The sequence below is a fragment of the Bactrocera tryoni genome, chromosome 3 (genome assembly GCF_016617805.1).
Source record: "Bactrocera tryoni isolate S06 chromosome 3, CSIRO_BtryS06_freeze2, whole genome shotgun sequence".
In the NCBI taxonomy this organism is placed as follows: domain Eukaryota; kingdom Metazoa; phylum Arthropoda; class Insecta; order Diptera; family Tephritidae; genus Bactrocera; species Bactrocera tryoni.
Genome location: NC_052501.1, coordinates 52,142,838 through 52,152,074, shown reverse-complemented (window position 1 = coordinate 52,152,074; position 9,237 = coordinate 52,142,838). Strand labels below are relative to the sequence as shown.

Here is a 9,237-nt window from a genome sequence, read left to right as displayed (position 1 = left end):
GGGGCATGGCACCATTGATGCCTTGCTCCTCTTCGAAAGCTATGCGTCTACTGCTCTTTCCAATAGAAACCACCTTTCCGTGCTAAGTATAGACTTCGAGAAAGCCTTTGACCGCGTGGGAGCTCATGTAATTTTACGTCAGTTGGTAAAATGGAACCTTGGTGGAAAAATCCTTAAAATTATCCAGTCTTTTCTCACTAATCGCAGATTTGTTTCCAAAGTAAATAACACCTTTTCGGATTATTTCTCTTTACATAATGGTATTCCCCAAGGTTCCCCGCTATCTGTCATTTTGTTTACCGCTGTATTCAATGAAGTTTGTCACATAATTGATAAGTATAAAAATATTTTTTATATATGCTATGCTGATGATTTATTATTGGTCTCTAAACTAAATGACCTAAACCTTGTTAAACAAGATTTTACTAATATATTAGCTGATTTAAGTATATGGTCCGAATCATCTGGAGCCAACGTATCTTTAAACAAATGTAAGAATTTCCATGTTTGCCGGAAACACAAATGTAATTACTTTACATTAGTTTATAACAATATTCCAGTTGTAAATGCTAATAAACTTAAGTTTCTAGGTTTAATTTTTGATAAAAAACTAACTTTCAAAGAACATTATTTATATTTAAGAAATCAGCTGGCTGCTAGGCTTAACATTATTAAATATCTATCATCCAAACACTGCTTAATTAACTCGTCAACACTAATAAATGTAACCAGAGCTCTTATATTATCGAAGATAGACTATGGCCTACCCATCTATGGCAACTGCGCGAAAAGTGTCATCAAGTTACTGTATTCCCCATACCACATGGCTTTGCGCAGAAGTCTTCGCGCTTTTCCGACATCGCCAACACAATTCATACTTGTGGAAGCGGGGCTACCCACAATCGAAGAAAGATTTACACTTAACCTAAAAAAACTCATACCTAAGCTGTTTCTTTGTTACAAAAATATTCTTTACGAAACAGTGTTATCCGAGCTGCCATGGAAAAAGCTCCCAGACTGGAAATTTGTTTTCACAGATGGTTCAAAAACCGACATTAGCACAACATTCGCCGTCGTTGACTCCGAGGGAAGAACAATTATAGCAGGAATACTTCCCAGCTACGCCTCGGTTTTCACAGCTGAAGCTGTCGCTATCTTCAACGCAATCATCTTCGTCGCAAAATCTAGTCTTAAAGCAGTTATCTGCACTCATAGCAAGTCAACCATACACTCGGTAATAAATACAAACAACAAGTCCTACTTAATTTCCTGTATTCGGAGCAAATTAATCGAGAATAACAATCGCTTGAAACTAATGTGGGTTCCAGGACATGCAGGCATAAAAGGAAACAATCTGGCAGACGAACGGGCTAAACTCGCAGCAAAAGAACCACTAATAACTTTTGACTATATTATGAAAAAAGACTTGTATAAGTGTATATCGCAGCTCCAATATAGCTCACATATGGAGACTTGGAGATCTCTCCAGCACCTATATACTGCGAATAACCCGAACAGGATAAAACTCCAGCTGCCGGTGCAACGACATCAAAGCATTTATCCGATTACGCCTAGGACACACAATTGCTACACATGCGCACCTCCTAAATCGTTCTAGTCCGCCAGTTTGCCAACACTGCCCGTCGTTAGCTTTAACAGCCTATCATTTACTCGACGACTGCCCACATTTCGCAGCGATTAGAAAAAAATATCTACGACGACCAAATACCGTCTGCTCTGTTACAAACGAGTTCCTCCGAAAACGTAACAAAAATATCAGCATTCTTAGTAAAAACAGGATTAAAACCACAAATATGACTATGTTTATAAACTTCCCATTACTTATTATTTATTTTGTTCTTAATACTTTTCTATTAGCTACAGAACATTTTATTAACTTTTACACCTAAGACTTAACTAAGCAATAACTATACATTTTATATTTACATCAGCGAGCCGAAGGTCCTGGCAGCCAGTGCTCCTTTTGTAATTGTATTATTGTTTCACGTTTTATAAATAAATATTATCATTGGCGATACTGGTATCGGAAAGTCATGCCTTCTTCTTCAGTTTACCGACAAACGTTTCCAACCTGTGCACGATTAGACGATTGGCGTGGAATTTGGGGCACGGATGATTACAATTGACGGCAAACAAATCAAATTACAAATCTGGGACTCGGTTGGCCAGGATAGGAAAGACCCAAACATCCAGTGCGTAATTTACCAAAGCTAAATAGGTGAGAATAACTTGGTTTGAAGTATTAATTGCTATCATTTTTACGGTTGCATACATAATAACCTTATAAAGATATTTAGAAGAAAAAATGGCTGACGAACAACCAAATCTTGTTGCTGGAAATCCACCATCAGATAAAGGGTTGGCATGCGCATTGTACAACACAAAACTCCTGCAGCTGAGCGTCCAGCTAAGGATGCAGAAGATTGTACCGGATTGACGCAACCAGTTGCTGTTAATATTGGCGTAGTGAGCGGTGCTCCAGTGAAAGGAAATATTGAAAAACCTCGAATCAACATTCAACAACCCCGCAAATGAGTGTACGCCACACGCTCCAGCCGTTCAAAACTACAGCAACGGCAACAGCAACAACAATTACATAATCAGCAGCAAAGTAACAAACTCAACCATTGAAACAATAGTAACAACATTCCATTTGAAATAGCCAGCAAAAAAAAAGGATATATGAAATATAAGAAGTCCTAAATTTATTATTAAATAACTTTTCGAAACGAATTTTGCTCATCCACATTTATCATCATGTATTACTTCACGCACTTTGCTTCCAAATATGCACTATCTAAATGCAGCACTGTAAGTGTCATAATATGTTGTACCAGAGAAAAATTTATCTCTGCTTGTACTTCAATGCTTTGAATTGTATACACTAACCACCAATAGTGGCAGATTTATTGTAACTAAAGCTTTTTGAATCAATCTCGTTCCAAGGTGAATTATTTGCACTTACATCTTTGAATACAATCTTTGTACAATAAACAAAAACCAATAAAATGTGATTTTATATAAAAAATTAAAAAAAAAACAGATTAAGACACTACTTGAGCGTTGACATATGCTCCGGTTATTTTGCTGTTATCAAAGAAAATTTCAAATGTGTGAACAATTGTAATAGAAACATAAAATGTAATATCGAAAATTTGCTGAAATCAAAGAAAAGATTGATCGTCGTTCCGGCAAGACCACCGAAGAGAACCCCAAATTCATCAAATCTGGTGATGCTGCTATCGAGGTAAATACAATACCATACGCGGATGAGAGATAAGTTGTTCTATTGTCATATATTTTATTTATATATTATTATTATTTAAATACAATCGCCTGAATTTTTAGAGGGTGTATATACAAAATATTGTGTTTTTTTTTTGAAGATTTTGTACAATGGTGGAATTTGCAATATTTGTATCGTAGTGAGTGTATCGGAAGGCTAGGCTTCCGATGTGGCTAGGGAACTGTTGAGTAGGGTGTGCATCCACGTTTTTCTCCTCGTAGGGCGGTAGTAAGACCAATTTGACAAGCGGTCTTGTAACTTGGCCTTTTTCAGTGATGATGTCAACTATTCGCACTCGGGTATCAGCACCTGGGTGTATATTGACAATCCTACCCAATCTCCACTCGTTCGGTGACAAATTGTCTTCCTTGACGACGACAAGCTCACACGTCTTTAAATTGGTTTTTGGATGTTTCCACTTAATGCGTTTCTGCATTTCGTTCAGGTATTCGGTTTTCCACCTTTTGCAGAAGGATTGATGCAAGGCCTTAAGTTTTTGCCATCTATTTACGAAAGAGGCACTGCTTTCATTTATATCTGGTTCTGGTGGGGCCATCAGATGTCCGCCGACCAAAAAATGTCCTGGAGTAAGTGGCTCCAAATCAGTAGGTTCGTTTGAGGTTGGGCTTAATGGTCGCGAATTAAGGCAAGACTCAATTCGGCATAAGAGTGTGTTAAACTCTTCAAGAGTGTATTTGTGCCCAGACGAAATCTTGCGAAAATGACTCTTAAAGCTTTTCACACCTGCTTCCCAAAGTCCGCCCATATGAGGAGCTGCAGCAGGTATGAAATGCCATGTAAGAGCTTGGTGACTATACCCTGAGATAGCATTGTTGCGAGCATCGGCTATGAAGGCTTTAAGTTCGGACCTTAGGGATCTCGATGCTCCAACGAAGTTTGTACCATTGTCCGAATAAATATTCTTGGGGCAACCTCTTCTTGATACGAATCTAGAGAGGGCAGCTAAAAATGATTGTGTCGATAAGTCGGTAGTTGCCTCCAGGTGGATGGCCCTGGTTGTAAAACAGACAAACAGGCAGACATACCCTTTGGATACACGGCATCCTCTTCCACGGTAGCTTTTTATTTGGAATGGACCCGCGAAATCTACCTCCGAATTCGTAAAAGCGCGTGAAAATGTGGATCGTTCGGACGGAAGTGTACCCATAAGTTGCGTCTGAGCACGTTTTTTGAAGATCGTGTACGTCTTATAGTTATGGATAATGGATCGGATCAAGTTTTTCACCCTTGGAATCGAATACTGAGCTCGCAATAGCCGTAACATCAGTTGATTTTCTTCATGCAAAGAGACTTGATGAATAAACTGGATTATTAGACGAGACAATACGCAGTTGTATGGAAGGATAATTGGATGGCGCTCATTGTATGACAAATCGAGAGACGCACCGACACGGCCACCAGTTCTCTTCACTTCATCTTTATCGAGGAATGGATTAAGAGAGAGGACTTCACTTTTTGCATCGATGGGCTTACCGGATTTCAGACAACCATATTCTTGACCATATTTCTGCTTCTGTGTATTTATTATCAAACGTCTTGTCGTTGCTTTAATTTCTTCGGATGAAATTAAGCAAGACTTTTGTTGAAAGGAAGCCTTTGTGTTTGGATGAGTTCTTTGAGAGAATCTCATAACGTATGATAACACTCTCAAAGCTCTCGGCAAACTAGAAAAACGGTCAAGAATGTCGTTAGAATTCCCCTGTATAGTTGTTCAAGCATGTACACGTACCTGTTTTTCCTCCATTGGCGTCTCGTAGTCGTTTTGTTGTAATGGCCATTTGGATTGTTCTTCTTGCAGCCAAGAAGTTCCCTGCCACCGCAAGGTGTTTTCCACCAAATCCTGTGCCATAAGTCCCCGACTGGCTAAGTCTACAGGGTTAGATCCTGAATCGACATGATTCCAATTTGCGTTGCCGACCCTTTCTATGATTTTTGTCACTCGATGGGATACAAATGTTGACCATGAACATGGTAGCTTGCGAATCCATGCGAGAACGATGGTCGAATCCGTCCATAGTTTAAGTTTAAGATGAGTCAGCTCCAGGTTGTTGACGACAGATTCAACTGTTTCGCCCAGTAATACGGCGCCGCACAGTTCCAGACGCGGTAAAGATATAGTTTTGACAGGTGCTACTCTGGTTTTTGCCAATAGTAGGCTGACGAAAACTTTGTTGCTTGTCCTTACGCGCAGGTAGACCGTTGCTAGACACATCGTCCGTTGGCGAGAAGTGGACCCATCGTGGAATTTTAATGTTGTTTATGGACCTGTGGTTATCCATGAATGTGTGCCAACGATCCAATGTGGTAGGAAATACAACCTCGTCCCATTGTGTTCCTTCTAACCAAATGTGTTGCATTATCATTTTGGCTATGACTATTATCGGTGCTAGCAATCCTAGTGGGTCAAACAGTTTGGCGATATCTGAGAGGATAGCTCTCTTTGTATAGGATTCTGGGCTGAGTATTGGTTTTATTTTAAAGTAGAAGAAGTCAGTATGCGCTTTCCACCTTATCCCAAGAGCCTTGACATCACTTGTGTCTTCGAAGTCTAAAAACTCTTTGTTTAGCAAGTGGTCTTTTGGAAGGCCTTGTAAAATTCTTCCACAGTTGGCTGTCCATTTTCTTAATGGGAAACCTGCCGACTCCAATGCTGTTCTTATCTCATTTCTAGCTTTAATTGCAGCCTCTATAGAGTGTCCACCTGCTAAGACATCATCAACATACATGCACTTCCTGAGTATGTTTGAGGCTGCTGGTAGTGAGCTTTCAACGTCGTCAGCTAATTGAAGAAACGTCCTTATTGCCAGATAAGGAGCGCAGTTGATTCCGAACGTTACCGTCTTCAATTCAAAGATATTGGTTTGTTCGGTCGGACGGTTGCGGAAAACGATTCGCTGGTACTTCGTTTGATCAGCCTTCAACAGGATTTGGCGATACATCATCTCAATATCGCTACTGAAGACATATTTAAATAATCGCCATCGCAGAATTAAGATGGTGAGGTCTGCCTGAAGAACTGGACTGGGGAGAAGGATGTCATTCAGCGAAGTGCCGTTTGAAGTGGCTTGCGATGCATTGAACACCACACGCACCTTTGTCGATGTGCTCTCTTCCTTCTTTACGGCGTGGTGAGGCAGGTAATAGTTGTCACTAGAGTCGGCCGTTTGATTGGTATGTATCTTTACCATATGACCCAGCTCAACATATTCATTTAACACCCTGTTGTATTCCTTTTGCAGGTTTTTATCTCTTGACAACCGAGCTTCATTGCGATAAAACTGGGAGTACGCAATCTTTAAGAAACTACCTAGACTAATGTTGACCGGATAGTCTTTCCTGAATGGTAGCGATACATCGTACTTCCCGTCTTCATTTCGCTTCGTTGTCTTCTTATAGAGCTCTTCACAATACCTGTCCTCCTCGATTAACTTCCTTTCCTTGGACATCTCTTCCAATTCCCAGAACGAAGCTAACTGCTTTTCCAGCGATATTTCGTTATAATACGAGACGCAAGTGTTGGTTGGCTTAATTGAATTAGCACACCCCGTGACTATCCAACCGAACACTTTCTCTTGCGCAAGAAGTGATCCCAGTACGTTCTTGCGTATGCCATCCAGCATAACCTGGGGATAGACGTCACCACCGAGTACGACGTCCACGGGTTCATTGACGAAGAACCTCTTATCCGCCAACATGAGATCTGGAAAAGCCTGCCGAGTTAGTGCGCTAATATGGCAAGTCGGCAAGTTTCCCGTTAATTTCGGCAGAACCATCATGTTCGTTGTGATCGATATAAGTGGGTCAATTGGTGACCGCAACTCGACACAACATGCTTCCTTCACTTGCGCAGATACGGTGTTGTTGATGCCTGACACCTGGGCATTTATCCTCCTAACTGGTAAGTTGATTCTGCGCTTCAGCCTTTCTGTGATGAAAGAGCACTCTGACCCGGAGTCGATGAGTGCTCTTGCGGCATAAGTAACGCCGCTGTAATTGATGTTTATTTGTGCCGTTCCTAACAAGACACCTTTGTCGCTGTTAGCGAAGCACGACTGTACTTGAGTCGTTGGCTTGCCTTTCGACTTGTTGAAGTTGCGTCTCTGCTGCGCTTGCCTGGACGTAGACGGAATCTCGTCCGATGGCATAGATGAGCCTCTTTGGCTGCTAGGCTGCACTGTCCTCACATGTAGTAGTGAGTGATGCCTCGCATGGCACGTGCTACATGGGGCAAGATCTGAATTTGTAATCTGCGCTTTTGCACATCAGACATGTTGATTTCTCAACGCTTACTTGGAAGGCGCCGAGTCTGTTCTGATGGCTATTGTTGTTGTATTTATTCTGTGTGGGTGCACTGACAGGCTTTGCAGAATTGGACGATTTCTTGGCACGTTCTATTGCCTCTTAATCACGGTATCTATCCATGAGGAAGTTGTCCAGTCCAGTTTACAGACAGTTCCCACAGGGCCAATGTTGCTTGTGGCAGTCTCTTAGAACAAATATGGATTATGATTGGGTCCCAGTTCCCAATATCCACTTTATTGGCAGTCAGGCAAGAGGTGCAGCTGTTGATCTCCCGCTGTAGCCATTTGGTCGAGCTTGAACACTCTTTGTCGATTGACGGTAAGTCGAGCAGTATGTCAACTTGGGTTTCGAAAAGTATTCGCTCATTTTCGTACATGTCCGTCAAACCCTTCCATGCCATTGCAAAACCATCATTTGTAAGAGGGCATTTCGACACAATAACATTCGCCTCCCCTTGAGTCTTTTTGTTGAGGTGGTATAATTTCTCAACCGGTGAAAGGCGCTTGCTTTTGATGCATACGGCCGTGAACATATCCCGGAATGTTGGCCATGAAAGGTAGTCCCCTTTAAACACATCAGTATCGCAAGGCGGAAGGGAGTGGTTATTATCTACCTCAGCAGATTTTTCTGTGTCTTTGGGGGTTGAGAGGATCTCAGACATATCCTTCATTGCCCCCATGCAAGGTATGTAGCACTGACCACCTAACTTGAATTTCTTTTTTACTGTTGAGGTCGTCATGGGCAGCTTTCGCTTTGCACCAAATTTCTCTCAACTCGTCTTGTTGCGTCACAAGAGCGTTTTTTGAGATGTCCTTTGATGCGGCAGTGAATTCAGACTCGTATTCGACAACGTAGTCTACTAAGCGCATGAAAGCTTCCATGGTTTGTTGATATAAGTGACCACGAAGAATTGAAAATAAATTTTAAATTTAAAATAATAGAGTAATACTCAAGACTGAGCCGAATTGCAGCACACCACTGCCAACCAAAAGAGAAAATAAAAAAAAGAAAATTTTTTTGACTGTTGTAGCCGATATCGCAATATATCTGGCTTATTGTACTTTATTTAATATATGTGAGTTGCACCACACCACTGCCAACCAAAACGAGAATATATACATATGTAATTGTACGTAAGTATGTATGTATATGCAACACTTTATGGCTCGCCACCCAAGATACGCCAACGAAAATCAGTTTGTAAAAAGAAAGTGTTTGTTTCTCAGTGAAAAAATTACATACACTTATATTTCCAAAAAAAAAAAAAACAGAAACAGAAATTTCGTGAACAAATTGAGAAAAAATCAAAAGTCAGTGCCGTAAGTGATATATGAAAAAAGTATTACCGCACAAAATCAAAAAATTGAGAAAAATCAAAAATTAGTGCCGTAAGTGAATAGTTGTGAAAAAATATATGAAAAACGTATTACCGCACAAAATCCGGTAAATGTAACCGTGCACTTACAGATTTTTTTGTTGTTGCAATTATTTCACTAAAACACTAAAAACACTATAAATGTCACCAATATTAAAAAAGTGCGATTAAAAAACAAATTTGTTTCTTTTTTTTTATAAAACGATTTATATCAAAGTGCTATTAAAAATCA

At 40.4% G+C, this 9,237-nt stretch overlaps 1 pseudogene; it reads left to right on the top strand.

Moving 5' to 3' along the window:
- Nucleotides 1-2,326: 2,326 nt before the first annotated feature.
- LOC120770667 lies at nt 2,327-2,556 on the top strand (annotated as a pseudogene).
- The last annotated feature ends 6,681 nt before the right edge of the window (nt 2,557-9,237 follow it).